Source organism: Cylas formicarius, unplaced genomic scaffold, assembly GCF_029955315.1.
Source record: "Cylas formicarius isolate icCylForm1 unplaced genomic scaffold, icCylForm1.1 PGA_scaffold_2__14_contigs__length_35257938, whole genome shotgun sequence".
Taxonomy (NCBI): Eukaryota; Metazoa; Arthropoda; class Insecta; order Coleoptera; family Brentidae; genus Cylas; species Cylas formicarius.
The window spans coordinates 20,716,898-20,733,187 of record NW_026844319.1 but is presented as its reverse complement, the minus strand read 5'-3'; the positions used below and the strand labels follow the sequence as shown (position 1 = coordinate 20,733,187).

Here is a 16,290-nt window from a genome sequence, read left to right as displayed (position 1 = left end):
GCTAATCCTGTTTTCAATTTCCAGAATTGCGTCTCTTAGTCCTGCTATCCTACCCCATTGAATATTAGTTTATTAATAATATAGCAAGTTTACAAATTTAATGAAGTGTAGATTTGAGTTTCGAGTACAATTGAAAACATTTGCAACAAACTGTAATAATTGGAATATTTGGTGCATGAACATCATTCTCATGGCCTTCCTTTTATGGCTTATCAGTCCTGTCGTACACTTGGCCGATGTGAGCTTTTGAGGAATTCCTTTGCCGGTCTTTGCCATGGCTTGTCTCTCAATCATTGAAGGGATACTTGTCTCTAGTCGATATTTTGACAGTTTTATTTAGTCTTTCAGATTCATATTTGAATTTTATGTCTGAACTACAGATAATAATACGCGACATCAAACACCACATTCCTGAATTCAATTATTTTATAAATTCTTGACGTTCTTCCCCCAAGACGCCAATTTTGACTAGTATTTGAAACATATTGACAACAAAAGGTAACTATTTGGATCAAAAAACGATAGTTTGAGCTGATATCTGCAGTTCTGATGCGGTTTTAAGTTCGATATGTGTCGGAGGAGCCGTTTTTGACTGGAATCTGTTTGAAAAATGGGAGAAAAACCTACTATCAATCCAAAAAAGTGGGGTTTTAAGTAATTATCTGTGGTGTTAAAGTGGATATCAGCAGATTCTGACTTGGATCTTATCGAAATTTGCAACTGTTTGTCTCAGAAAGGGGGTTTTACACCGATATCTAATGGTTTATAAAGGTTTTCATTACTATAATGCTGGAACACGCCAATTTTGACTAGTATTTCAAACATATTGACAACAAAAGGTAACTGTTTGGATCAAATAATGATGGTTTGAGCTGATATCTGCAGTTTTGATACGGTTTTAGGTTCGATATGTGTTGGAGGAGCCGATTTTGACAGCAATCTGCTTGAAAAATGGAAGAAAAACCTACTACTAATCCAAGAAAGTGTTTTTAAGTAGTTATCTGCAGTTTTAATGTAGAATCTACTGAGCGAAAACCATTTATTTGTCCCAAAAACCCTTTTATCATTTAAGTTGTAAGCTACCGACAGGTGGTTCGCAACACTCTTCAACACAACCTCACTTCTAGACGAATTCGTGTATGTATAATAAAAATGCTGTAATTTCTGTCGCGTAGTGCCCGCTTCCTTTCTGACACTTCGTTACCTCCGGGCATAATGTGGTCACGGATTAACGTCGAAAATGTGTGGGAATGGTTTCTGATTTTTGAGTCGATGACCATTAAAAAAATACACACGCACGCCGTCAATTAAAATAGACATCGTCTCGATGTTAATAAGCCTCAAACGAGGTTGATTCGTATAGATCGTTTCACCGCCCCTCGCGGTACGCGTAAATTATCGGACGAAACTATTTTTTCAAGTAAAATATCGACTAGCGGAATCCGCCAAATAAATCCGAATTAAAAGCCATCATCGCCGCGGAAGCGAAACGCATACCGCAGGGCTTACGGTAAAAGAACACACGTATGTGCTTCCCACGCTTTTTTTTCTCTTCTTACGAGTAAACCGCATTGTCAGCGAATAATAATAATTTAGTCTGCGTTTTTTTTTCGAGACCTCTCGCCTTTTCATTCGTTCATCCGTCGGTCTGTGCCGTATATCGCTGAAATGCTTTTGCGGTGGCAGTAAAACCACCCGATCGTTTTTAAACCCATTGTTAAACCGGGAACGTTCACATAAACTTTGCACTTCGATTCCAGATCGTTCATGCGACATCGGTCGAGAAGAGACTTGGTTCTCGCTGAGAAATTTTAGTTCAAGTATCGGCCAAATAATTGAGCGTTACAGCGAAACTTTGTTAACAAAAGAACGTCCAGATAAAAGTGTCGATTGACCGTTTGACCTTTAGCTAGAAACTTGGTGGACAATTCCGTGAATATCGAAAAAACAAATTAGCATGGATTTCATTTTCCACTTCCTCATCATTGCTTTTTTGGGTCTTGGTTTGTTGTGGGGTTGATATATGTCTAGCATTTCGTAAAGCTAAGGATACTCAAGTTCGGACAGGTAGATTAAGTCAGGAAGCAATTTCTAAACTCCGTTACTCAATAGATTTTAAACTAGTCCACTCTGACAATTTTTTGACGTTGAAATAAAGAAAATTAACTTCTTGCATGACTCGGCCTTCGCACAGCGTCAAAAGCATCCCCTTTTAGATTAAGAGATCGAGGTCTTTTCTGATTCATCGGGTTTGTTTTCTTTTCCTATCGGATTTTAAGCAGCATACATTTTTCGTCGACGTTCGTATCTTATCGAGACAAATATATACGATGTTTATGTCGGGGGTTTCGTTTGTCGTCGCTTCGCAAACTTTTCTCGTTTCAAACGTTATCGCGTCGTTGAGTTGAAGAACCCTCAACAAGAGTTTAACCTCGTATCCGCCACGCGAGAGAACACTTTGGCGCAATTACCTCGGCCCACCCGAAGATATCTTTCCCCCCTTGCGTCGGCAAAATATATACGGATTAATGCGTCGAGGATGTTGTTGCCCTTTTTTCTTGTCCACAAAATGTGCGGAACATATGATCGCGCGGTGTCGTATGTCGAGACCTTTCGCGGATCTGTTTGCGGAGGTGTTATGACGATGGGTTTGTTTACGGCTTGATGGTGTCGCGTTACTGGCAGCTCCGTGCGAATCTGCGAAGGGCGGCTTGCGAAACCCCTTGAAGTCCGACGGTGGATAACATTACGAAACGTATGCGTGCGTGCGTGAGTTGCTTGTCTCTTTTAAAACCAGCATTACGTAATTCAATACCAATGCGTCTTGCGTCTGCTTCTATTTACGAGCATCAGGTGCGCGCCCATTGGATGAGATATTGCAGACTACGTCGATATCGAATCTCAGAATAAAAACAACTTATATCACGACACGGATAACCTTTTACTCGAACAATTCTTTTAAAGAACTTTTACAGCTAGGAAAGATGGAATAAAGACGCACGATCCCTGATGATGGTGCTAAACGGATGAATGCTTGAAATTAGCAGTGCTAAACAGATAAATCGCTTGAACTGAGCAACTGGGACACAAGTGCTATGAAAAACTTTTTACCAAGAAGGGAACTAACCAAAAGTTGTCAATAGGATTAGAGCTCATGGTTGTATTTCGTCAGTTTGCAGTGTACGCTATCAACACCTGGAGAGCTGCAGAAGCAAATAAACAAGCTTAAACTGGCCGCGATATCGGAAGAAGAAACGTATGGTCGAGAGATTTGGCTTACTTTTAACTGTTCATAGAAAGCTCCGCAAGTTGTAGAACTTGAATATGCACTTATTTTGGTTTCCTCCTGCGTCGGGTATTGACTGTATTGCTGACGTTTCGCAAACATGTACCCACAAAACACGTAAAACAATAAGAGTGCTTTTTCATTCTTGTTTGTATAACTCACTAGCTAGCTACGATCTAGTCCAAAGGAGGCCGATCCTAGATGAATCCCTCTAATGATAGCATATCGGCCGCACGTTCTCGAAACAAAATCCCAGGCAGGCGGATATAGTCTTTGTGCGTATTTGAATGGTGATGATAATAAAATAGGTTCATGTGAATAATCTTGGACCACGCAAGCACAAAAGGCGAACAAGTTTCGGAGTGCATTTTTGCCCCCCTCCCGTCGAATTGGAAATAAAAATGCTAATCGGGGACGGCCAACGAACCACCGCCGGGTCGACCTATATATTTCCATGAAAAATAGTTCGGCGGAAAAGCTTTTAAAAGCGGATCATTACGAGGGGTGAGCGATTTTGCCTAATCATCACAAAAGGGCATTGACACACAACAATAAGCGAACAAATCATCCCGGCGATTCCCATGTCCTTTTTCTTGTATTTCGCAGGGTTGCGTTAGCATATAATCCATTCATTATCGACTATGACTAAGTTTTTTTTTGCGCCAGGTCTACGCGTTTTAAGGTTGTGTAGGAAAGATGATCGGCCAATTCGCGAATTTATAGGCCCAGTCTACCTCTAACGAATAAATTCATTCATCGTATTTAAACTAAACCTAAATACAGAACATAAATCAGGGTGTACTGCAAAGATTAATAATTCAAAGAAGATTTTTCTCGTTTTGCTTTCAACAAGCAAAATTAAGAGCATGTCCTATGAATTTAAAAGTCATTTACATATTTTAGAAAGCGTTAGTTTTGTTACTTAGATGTAAAGAATAAAGTGTTTACATCAAAAACTATTAGGATATATTTAATATTGCTTGATCTATCTATCTTGCGTTGTTGAAGTGGCAAGCTTTTCGTTTAATGTCGAAGATTCGGATAAATCCCAGAGGAACTATTTTTTAAGCAAATTCACGATAAATCATACAACGTAAACATGAAACTGATACAAAACCAATGCAATCATTCCAAATTTGACTTCCGAAGCAGATTAACATTTTTTCCGCCAGAGATTCCGATTGAATTGTAAAATCGCCAATAAAAGTGCGTAAATTTGTGCCGGCATTCATAAAACGAATACAGTAAACCAATAGGCGATAAATATTCAGCGAGAAGCTAGAAAGTTATGCGTGTTATTTACTTGGTTGGCTGACATTTTTGTCTGTCGACCTTGGCGGAATGGGACAAATCCAGACAGGAAGTAGTATGTGTGCCTTAGAAGTCGATAAAACTCGTTCGCAACGATGAGAATGTTGGTATTGTTATTTGATACTTCGTGACGTTATTTATCGCAAAACATAATTTTTGCGGCACCGCCTGGCAGCGGGGACCCTTTTTAATCTTTGGGGTTCCGAGCAAACACAGATAACATTTCTTCGACCTTTGACGCGGGTTGACGTTTTACATGTTTTAATGAATGAATCTCGGCTTGTACTTCAAATATTTGATAACCTCGCTCGCACGATAAGACCCCAGTTATACATATATGGCCGAAGAACTTATCGGGTATAGGTATTCCGTAATCTTCATTCATTATGTATTTTCAGCTGTTTAATTTACATACAAATGACCGACGGTTCGATGAGGTTCCTTATGTAAATAATTTACATACCAAATTCGGGTAGAGCACGCCTATAAAAATTCAAGGTGACGGTTTTTCCTTGGACGCAGCCGTTGACCAGCGGCAGACGTCTAATATCGTAGTATCAAAAAGGGAAAGTGCTTCGTTAGAAAACGAAGGAATATTTTAGTTTCCACGTTCGCTAATGACTTTTACCTTCGTTTTAACAATACCTATGCCCGGGTTTGGCGATGTTTGTTTTGTTTTTATTACGCAGTTACTGATTGCTGTGTGTGCGGCGGTTATTTAACGCCGTGAGTTGAACAACCTCCGGTTCGGAAATCTATAAAATTACCGAGACAATTACGCCAAGGCGAAACGCAAATTCAAGTACGCCATAACCAAGCTCAACGTCAGCGGTGGGGAAGAAACTGGAGGATGTTGGTGGCATCAGACGACCACACAGTTGCTACAACGTTCAGGCGATGAAGCTGTTATGCTCTAAAACCGAAAGACATGACCATTAATAAAAAGCTACAAAAAACGACCACACTAGACATGTCTATTTTAAAGACCTGTCAAAGGTTTTTCTGTTACATGAGACTATCTGAGCAACGATCTTTTTATAATGGTCTGGCACCAAGGCGTTCATCAAATAACTAAGAACTTTCGGGACTAAACCGAAATAGTCAACCACTTCTTTGTACTTTAAAGACTGGATATGCAAGGAGTTGTAAGAAGTTGACAGAATATGCGATAAGTGTCACTGCTAAACCAGAGGAATCAAGGGTTGTCTACTTTAAAGACCCAAATCAAACAAGGCCTGTTTATTTTCAAGATCTGCATAATATTCCTGCTTGCATAAGATTACACGGAAGTCTATCGAAAACTCAGGAAGTCGAACTGATAAGCAAAAGGGACCAAACGTACGCATCTTCCTGATTTTACTCCGTTACGGATTATCTTCCTTCTGTCAATTATTTAAAAGCGCAATAACGAAACTATTTAATTAACGCATCTCTTTTACAAGATTTACAAAAATCAGCTCATCTAAATTGAAGTTAACGCGTTGTTGTCCTGGTCAGCTTGGTAACGCCATCAAAATGGTTACGTGGAAATTACAATTGAAACGCCACCTACCTGTCATCAACAAAAAATAAAACCCATAAAATTAATAGAAATTCTAATTTTTCTAATTACCTCAGGATATAAATTTGCACGAGAGTGTAAGTCCAGAGTATCCTCTTTTGGGTGAGACGCCCTCCGGTGGGAATAACTGGCCTTCAACTGTAACAAAAAATAGTTTGTACATACTTTTTATAAGAAAACTGCTGATGTTTTATGTGTGGAGCCGCGCATTTTCAGTATCTACGAGACCAAGGTCGCGGGGCACACTAAATTATATCCCGGAATGACAATTTGATATGGGCGAGTTGAGAGATGGGCGTCAGCTTATGCCAGCTATAACAAAATAGATCGAGATAAATAATGCGTAAAATTTTTTTGGCAGCGTGAACACTTTTTAACCGATGCTAACCCAGTTTCTTTTTTTTAAATACATCGTTTTTTAAATAATCCGCGTACGTGTGGGTTTAGAATTTTTCGTGGGGCTATAATTAGAGTCGTAAATATACGGATTTGATTCGAGTTCCTGATGGTTCATTTAATGAACCTTGCCGTTGCCGACGAGCGGACTAGGGGATGAAATTCCAGAGCCATTGACCCGCATGAAAACAGAATTAACTCCGGTCACGGCACGGAAACGTACAGGTGCGTAAAAATCTTCTTTCGATCATGAAAATTTGCGCCGGAATGAGCCCGATTTACCCAGTGTTCGAGGTGCGGCACCTCACACGCGACCTTGTGCGAATGCAGTTATGCAGTTCAACTAGTGTGAGAAGTGTGAAAGATAAAATGAGAGCTCCGTAGATAACTAGATTTAGCACCGACACTGACACAATGATAATAATGGTTTAAAACAAATTTATTTTGAATATTAGTACGTGTACCGCTGCCAACGACGTCATCTAATGAGAATAGAAGACAGGAGGTGTAACCAAGCAAAAAACAGCATTAAACCAGGAAGTGATTCTCGAACCCAGATAATAAAGCTCTATAATTATGAAGGGAGTCTTGTCGAATCATCTCTGTGATGGTCCGAAACCCAGATGTTTATCGACAAATTAAGAAGTTCATCTGCGAACCTTCCTGGAGGAAAGAATAAAAAATGTTGGCGGGTGGGGTCAAAATAACTTTGACAAATGGTAGCGTCTACTGCCGGGCGAAGACTAACCAAAACTAACAAAAGTGAAAGAAAATGCCGAATATAGTTTTTACTAAGACAATTGCGAAACGACCTGGTGTAACCAAGCCAGAAGCAACCAGCTACACCATAAATCCCACTATCAAGTCATGGGCTCCCAAAGAAATTAACTTAAGATAATAAAGCTTTATAATTATGGAAGGAGTCGAAATAGATGTTCGGGATCGCATCAGTAGGCCAAAAACACCAGACGTCTAAATTTTCTTTCTTCGATTCGTCTCTTTAGAGAAGCGTCGCGGGAAAATCAACAGTGTAAACCTCTCACCAAATAAACTAGCCACCCCCTCCCGAACCGGCGCGACGCGATCGATTTTCCGGGTTTTAGGGGCGCCATCGTCTGCGACCTTGAAAACCCCGCCAAAATTCGGAGACAGAAAAGGAAAACAATGAACGTAGAGCGAGAGAGGGCTTGGCGCGTAGTCGGTCTCGCCGGGGTAAAAGTCCGAAGGACGCTAGACCGGCAGATCCGCATTGAGGGGAGATGGGCGGACAGTGTTAGCGATTTTCTACGTTAGGATTATTGAATCACTTTTAGCTTGTATTCATCGTCCGTCAGAAAGGTCAGTTTCGGAAAAGAACTGTTGACCTGTATAATAATCGTCTTAGCAACATCCTTTGTTTTTAGACCGCGAGAATACTTTGTTTTATCCTCATTCGAAAATAATGCCTTAGAAACAGAACTCTTCAACTATACCATCTATTTACGTATCTAGATCTTCAATGCACTGCACGCGATCTCTGGGATCTTTCGTGACTTCTGGCATTTAATGTAATTTAAAGATCATGGGGGATCCTCAACAATATTAAACTGTCGTAGCTTTAATGCGTGTCCTTCATCTTCGCGCTAGATAGTTAAATAACGAAAAAAAAAATCCCAAAATCCGCCCCTGTTAACCGACACCAGCGACGCGTTAAATAAACGAACGGCCGCCAGAGAAATTCGCCGGGTACGGGAAAATCGAGAAAATAATGTAATCGGTGTGGCCCGACCTTGAGACGCGTATGCGTCGGTCGCTATTTTGACAATCTCCATTGTCGTAAATTAATAATTACGACCGAACCGGCGCGGTTTCTCGCATTCTTAAGAGATATTCTCTCGTGCCGTTTAGTTCCTTTTGTGTTCCAGTTGCACGGGCATATCATGCCGGTCGCAGATTAGATCAAAATGCGGACCCCGTTAGTAAAACCAGTCCTGGCGGCTGTGGGAGTCAATTTCTATCGGAACTAGATTGAGAGCGACTTGGTTTTTTTTTTCGAATCGCCACGAAACGCGCTTTCAAAAATGTCTGCGTATCCAGCACCTGATATATCAACCGCGTGAGGAGAACGACCGGTCCGGCGGGGTTGCGGGACCGCCAGGTTCGATGGACCCTTTCCGGGGGAGATGCCCTTTCGATTCCCCTCGAAAAGTTTCGGGCCAGGGAATCGACTATTGTACTCTCGCAGACGCTGAAAAAATAACGTACAGTCGCGCGACAGACGGTGTGCGTGAGAAGCCGGTATTAATAATGACGCGTAAAAAAATTCACCGAGCCGAAATAGTTGTCCAGAAACGCTAGGCATCAATTTCATCTAGAAAATTAGTTTTTCTGGCTAATTAACTTTTATTTAAAAAAAAAACGCAAACTGAAATCCGCTTAAATTAATGAACAGCCACGCAAATATAAGTTTCCTATAATCATTTATATTTAATTACGAACATGTCTTGCAAATATTGGTGGCATTTTTAAAGCTGTCAACTAAGTAATAAGGTCTTTTTGCCCCCTCCTAAATTTTACCCATTATGTCACTTTTTTTTTTTAATTACACTGACACCATTTACAATAGTTTTTCGGTAGTCGTCAGAATTTCTCTATTTCCAAAAAGGATGCGTCCTTCAAACTGATCTGGATAAAACCATCATTCAATTGAACAAAAAGATAACATCCAAATATCCCACTACACTAATATATCCTTACTAGAGATATAGAGGCTCTGACTAATGCCGATAATACAATAATACAGGAACCGATGAGGCAACTATAGAAAAATGTTTTTGAATTTCTGCGGCATTCAGCAACCAACATACGCGCTGACATATCGTCAATAAGCTTGAACGATCGCTGTTTTAAAAAAAATGACGCAAATTGCACGTTAGTGGGTGAAATGTAGAGGCATGCGTGGAAGGAAAATCATTCCCTTCTCTATGGTGCATCAATTTTTACAAGTATTGTTTAATAGACATATTAATGAAACATGTATGAAGCATGACGAAATTATAGCTATAAACCGAAAGAATGTAAAAAACTACAGATCAGATCATACACCGTAAGAAATTCATTTGCATATAAGGTCTGGATAAATCTGCACTGCTAAGAAGTTTCATGATCATTTCAACTGGACAAAAAATAACATTGCGCGCTGACCAAATTATAGCTTTAAACCGCAAGCATGTAAAAAATAACAGATGGATAGAATTTCATATGCATTCATATGGGTTCTGGGTGAACCCGGTGATGAAGAACTCCGGATTGTTTGTTGTTTGCCATTAAGATATTAAACATGGTCACTGCGAAATACATATAGCTTTCAACAGGTAGTAAAATCTAATACACATTGTTACATATCGGTGTTATATTATCGATTTTGTGTTAATCTCTTATTTTCATCAGTCTCCAGAATTTGACGCGATTATGGTTCGTCAAACTCCATTATATTTTTATAAATCGACAGGTGTGTGTGTGTGTCTCTGTATGAGCAGGATCGTTGCATAAACGGGTAATGCCCGCCTACTGCCACACGTGGTCGGCACCGACTCAAAAACGTAAACAGGAAACGCGGAGGCGTAAACAGATGTGTCAACCTTTCCATTCTATTGTCATTTACTTTCTATCGTTTCCTAACAGTACACTCTTTTCTCTCGCCGTCGCAAATCCTCGGGCATCGCGCACAATGGTCTCACATTTGCATCGGCTTAATAATAAAAAAAAAGGTTACGTTTGAGCGGTAACGCCTACAATACCTCATTACCTACATTATTGCCTAGACCCGGGAAAGAGGGAAAGGTCCGGGTAGTATACTTTCGAGGCAAATTGAATTTTCAAAGATCAGGTATATAATCTTTTGTTGCGCGTGGAAGACATCTGCTCGCGAACAAAAGCGAACTTTCACGGGATGATAAGACGTTTTGTGTTGTTACTTTGTTTAGGCGAAAATTTTGAGAATAATACGGCGACCTAAATAAACAAAAGGACATAGCTTTATTTGTTTGAAACGGACCGTCGTACTAGACTTATGGAAATAAAATAATCTTCATGTTTCTACCAGGGAAAGAGCACTTTTAAAACATAACCGTTCCTGGTTTTCGGGCTATACGAGGGCGGTTGCATGTAGGGCTTCTTCACCTCCTGTGATTTGGTTAGTCAGCATTTTCGGTAGCCATCTTTTGTTTGCGTAGAATGGTTTTAACGCCGTTTATTAAAAACCATAAAAATCACATTCATACTTTAATTGCAAAGAGCAAACAAAAATCCCGCATTCGGTCGTTTAAGGCAAGATATCAAATAGTGTACTAGCGAAAGTGAGAAATCCAAATTCTATCACTTTGAGCCAAATTTCTAATTTATAATGATGAATATTTTTTTTACCCCGTAAAGCTGACGCTCTTTTGATTTTATACTGCGAACGAGCCGTTGTTCCTGCATAAAAAATGTACATTGGTTAGTATCACTATATCTAAAGCCGTTGGCAAAATATTTTTTTTTCAATATTCCATCGTAGCAAACAAAAATTTTCGTTTTCAGGGTTTATTCATCGCTTTTCTCAATGATTTGAAAATCTTTCCTTAATTCCTCAACATCATGCATCTTTTCAACGATAAACATTTGACACCACATTTACTGAACAAATTCCATTCTGATTTACAGTATTACTGTTACTCTAATGATGGTAAATTTAATGGGATATCCCGTATTCCTACTATAATATTTGAACGCCCCTCGTATATTATATACGGACCCGTTTCTTTCGCTGCAATTCCGAGAAGGTTCCCTTTTCTTTTGGGGCCATATCCGTTCGCAGGTAGAAAGTCGGTTACCACCGACTTTGCCAAAATCTCGCGCTATCTGGCCGATCGCTTCTAAGAAAAACCCGATTCTTGAAAAACTTTCCGTTTATCTATTTTCGTGATTCGTTTCATGGACGCTATTTAACAAATTTCGTAACGCCTGTCGATAACGTTAAATTGCGCCTCATCAATCTTGCCATAATAAAACGCGTTACCTATGTACACAATTCAGACAATACTAAAATAGAATTTCTAACGGCACGATAAATTTATAAAATCGTTGGATTAGAACAACCTAGATTCCGGAGCGTTGCGTAAATCCCCCCCACCCCCCGCGTACTTTTTTTATTTGCCTCACGGTCCGTCTACTTTTCCCAAATTCGACGGAAACGTGGTTACAAACCGTGCGTACCTTGTGTTACATTTTTTTGTTCTTGATTTCCCATCTGAACTATTTATTCCAACGTTTAAACTTACACCTAAACGGACAAACAAACATTACCCAAATTTCAACCAAAAATTAAGTGTCGATGCGTGAAAAGCACAAGAAGTTTTTTTTAATTTTCTACCAAAATATCGATATGCGAGAGTAATTTAACACTAATTTTAACTCTTTGATATGGGAAAATCTATAAATCATACACTCATGGTCATTATAACCAGTAAAACCTGTACACTAATCATTTTTAGAATGCAGTCTCCCACAACGAGACTTAAAGTAATAAAATATAAAAAAATCAAATTCAAAATTGGTAAATTGAAAATAGACAGGAGCTTGAAACGGAGCTATATAGACCGTGTGCCAAATAAAACGATCCACTATGCCATCTAGAAATCCATAAAAGTTTCTTGGACTCTCCTGAAGATTTAAAATATTATAATTTTATTGATTGATACAGGGTGTCCCAAAAGTGCCCCCACCCCCCGCTATCAATTTTGTTATTTTAAATTCAACAACAATTTATAAGGGTGCTATCTTTAACCTCGAATATGTCAAGAAGTAAGTAGAATTTAAATATAAGATAAATTACAAACTTACCTAATTGTTTGTCCTAGAATTGATATCTCAATAAAAATATGAAAATCTTGAGATTTTGTTAATTAAATTCCGCAAAAAGGCACCACCGATTTGGGACACGCTGTATAACCTGAGAGTCAAACTGATTGGGTAGTGCATCATCTTCTTAGTCTGTGGTTAAATTTTCTTTGCAATTCCTGGATCAGTAGTGTAACGATACAATTTTATATGGGGCAAGCAAAATATGAAAAAAAAAAACAGCCTCAAGTTCTGCCTAAACCATGCAAGAAAGTGAAAAGTATTTTTACCAAGGTTTTCAAAAATGTCGAAAAATACAGGGTGTTCTATTTAAAAGAACAAAGTTGTTGTCGGGGGGGGGGGGGACTTTTGGGACACCTTGTATCAACAAAGTTATAATATTTTAAACCTTCAGGAGAGTCTAAGAAACTTTTGTACGTGGATTGTTTTATTTGGCACACGGTGTACCTATCTTTATTGTTCCCTACATATGGGAAACATTTTTAGGTGCCATCGCATGACCTATAACCGTCTTAGTCACAAGTTATTAATAACGGGCGACTGAAGCAGTTTATCAACGTGTTACATACTACACTTTTTCTAAGACAGTCAGAAAAAAAATACAATTCAACAAATTCTTGGTGGCTAAAATCTACTGAAAACATCCGATCCCTCCCAAACCGTGATCGAAGTACCGAAAATGACATCACACAATGTCAAGGCAGTACTAAATTTGAAAAATTTGAGCGCAGAAATAACACGAAGAGCCGCAATTTGAAACGAAAATAAGAGCGACCGCATTTCCCAATTATCGCAAATCACCATACAAAAAAAGCAACTTTAAAATTAAAACCGGTGTTGAACTCACGCAAGGCAAGGGAAAGCGAAGTCGTTGTTTTTTTTCAGCCGTGATTACTTATTTAACGGGCACGGAAACGGGGAAACCCCGCATCAATATTCAATGGGAAGCAAAGTTCAATCAACTTTTGCCGCTAATAATTCAGTAGCTGAAGAAACGAATTTTTGATCGGTGAAAAGACTAAATTGGAGGGTAACAATAATATGCTCCAGTCAGAGCAAGGGTAACAATAATATGCTCCAGCCAGAGCAAATTGTGCAATAACGTTACGTTATCAGAAATGACCTTAGCTATATTGCAACCATTTTTAGATGCGGATTTCAAAACTGAAACAAAATTCGTGTGTCAATTTATGACATCCAGCAATGAACTACAGTCGGTCAAAAAAGTCTCCATGCACATAGTATTTTTTCATTTTTGTCTTTTAGTTTCTTCTTTCACTTACATTTAATGAGAAATGTATTTCAAGTAAATATCTGCAATCTCATTAAGAGTAATAAAAATCATTTGAAACATTTTATTTAAACGATAAAAAATAAGGCAGTTTTAGAAGTCTAGAAGTATGTCAAATAAGTCGCTGTACACTATTATTTCTTATGATAAATTGAAAAGTTTCTTAGTCTAATATTTTGTACAATTACCATTTGCCTTAATAAAGGCATTAAGTCTTTATCTCGACCATCTGACTAAAGATAACGTTTATCCAAAACTCCTTGGTTTTGTTAATATATTCTCGGGCAAATTCCAAACGTTTTTTTCGATTTTTTTTTCCGAAATCAATGGTTTCTTTCTGGCAACGCGGCCGTTATAACTTGCAAGAAGTTTCTAATCGTTTTTTCTGCAAGTTTTGGAGCGCTCGTTTTAGAAGACTCTTCTCGTGCAGTTAACTTCCTGGGACGACCAGAGCGTGGCCTCACTTTATAAGATCCGGGGAATTTGTATTGATTTATTACATACTGTACAGTTGAATGTAATTTTTTTAATTATTTTACCAATATCTCTAAAGTGTTTTTTCTCTTTCCATAAATCTGCTATGATTTTTCGAATTCATTTTGCTTTTACTTCAAAACCACTGACTTAAAAGTGGAGTCGAAAATAAACAAGTATAACTCATTTGTTTAAGCGAAATTTGATACAGGCTGGCTTGATAAAGTATTGATAATTAACGGTTTCTACCTGCAGATAGTGTCTCAAATGATTTTTATTTTATTTTTATTACTCTTAATGAGATTGCTGATATTTACTTGATATTACTTGAAAAACATTTAAGTGAAAGAAGAAACTAAAAGAAAACTGAAAAAATACTGTAGATAAAGATGTCATGATTTGACGTAATTGCACAGTTGCTCTGACCGGACTGATATTTGTTTCAAAACAATCACAAATTTGCGTTTTAAAGAAAACCTTACTTCGGCGATTTCATAAAACAGTAAATAACAAATGTCAAATGTAAGGAACGAGTTGCGTTGTGATTTACCGGCTTTGTAACTAGCGTGCAAATGCAAGGACAAAAACACCGCAAAACAATATTTCGAAGAAAATAGATACTTGTTTGCAGAAATGAAAAAAAAAAAACAATCCGTTAAAGATATATTATCCTTTTATAATAATGAATGTATATTGAAAACAAAGTGTCCAAACGGAAAGTGACATAAATCTGCGAAATAAAAAGTTTTTTTTAATTGTCAGATATCAATCAAATAGCTCTTCTACTGTCAAACGGCTAATATTTCCTCGTCTATTTTTTGATCGCATGAATTCCGACGTGCGCGGTTTGTGAATACAAAAAATTGCAACGTTGCCAGAGGACTGTCGGGCTGCGGGCGAAAATCCAGTCGAAACTCCGTTACGGGGTCGGCCGATTGAGAGCGCGGAATGTGAAAGGCGATCGAACGAAAGAGGAGCGACCTCTCCGTAGGTCCATCTTCCACGAAGACGGTCGTCGTCCGTCGACAACGGCGGCATTCCTATCGGTTCTGTTTTTCGGGCTAATTAAATTTTTAAACCCGAATCGGGAGATCGGGTGGTACTGTGCGAAATACAAGAAGTGGCCATTAAATTTGGAATGTGGAAACGGGTTTTCAGGAAGACGTTTTTCTTTGCTTGTATATGAATTTTTAAAAAGTGTACGGGAAGACCTCCTGAACATTTAGTTTCTGGCACCATTGAGGTTTAAAATGTAAAATTTAAATTTGTGTCCGAATTCTATCGGATTTATATGAGAAGTAATCTGGAATTGACCATATTAATGTTATTATCAGTTTCTATTTTTATTTCTCCTGTATAGCCTTTTTAAAGAAAAATTAAAATTTTATATTTTACGCGTCAATAATTCAAAAACTTTTTTAAAAAGATGGAGATGTTACAAAATACAGTGTTTCATTAAAAAAAATTAACATCCGTTTGCTTCGATTTTACGTAAAAAAACACATCTGCAGCTTACACCCTTCCGATTTCAATCTAAAATTTTAATCAATCTAACAGGGCTTGAACCTGGAAAGTTATTTGCACGAGAACGATTGATTCATCTCTCATCACTGAATGAAAAATTTCATCTATAAGCATGACAAGGACAGCGTGGAGAATGTCGTTTGAGACGTGTATCTGCGACGTCGAGATTTGAAGTATTTTTTTCGCGAAAGTGATTCAAACAAATATTGAAGATAATATTAGGTTACGTGGTGGGGGACGTAAAAGTGTTTTTTCACTGAATAATTAACGAGAACTACTAGTTTTGATTTTTTGATATTGGCTTCAAATGTGCTTGACATTATCAGCATAGGTAAACTTTATACAAGGTGGTCTGTAATGAAAATAATGATATTGAGCCAAATATAACTTAGTAGAACGTCGCTTATTAGTCGCAATAATCTCGAAATTGTCATTTCTCTATGGCTCAGGCAGTATGAAAACTCGGATTTGGAAGTTTTTCGAGATAACGAATACGCATTAGCTGATAGCTTATTAGTTATACCCTATAATTAAATTCTTGTGAAGATTATAAAAAAATTTATCACT

General features: G+C 38.2%; 2 protein-coding genes across 10 annotated transcripts in view; one reads left to right on the top strand and one right to left on the bottom strand.

The window, feature by feature from the left end:
- LOC132698125 (tRNA dimethylallyltransferase) overlaps nucleotides 1-16,290 on the bottom strand; it is a 76,002-nt gene that overhangs the window by 34,602 nt on the left and 25,110 nt on the right. For 4 of the 8 annotated variants that reach the window (XR_009618336.1, XR_009618338.1, XR_009618343.1 and 1 more), the window contains exons 8-9: nucleotides 6,210-6,296; nucleotides 5,836-6,149 (exon numbers count right to left, since the gene is read on the bottom strand). The exons of 1 other annotated variant lie outside the window; for it this stretch is intronic. The gene's annotated coding sequence lies outside the window, so the exon portion shown is untranslated. Of the gene's footprint in view, nucleotides 1-5,364; nucleotides 5,511-5,835; nucleotides 6,150-6,209; nucleotides 6,297-16,290 lie in introns of those variants that run through there. 3 more of the 8 variants (XR_009618339.1, XR_009618340.1, XR_009618337.1) reach the window with 2 other exon arrangements.
- Nucleotides 1-16,290, top strand: part of LOC132698124 (N-myc proto-oncogene protein) — a 67,391-nt gene that overhangs the window by 46,522 nt on the left and 4,579 nt on the right. The window lies entirely within an intron of this gene.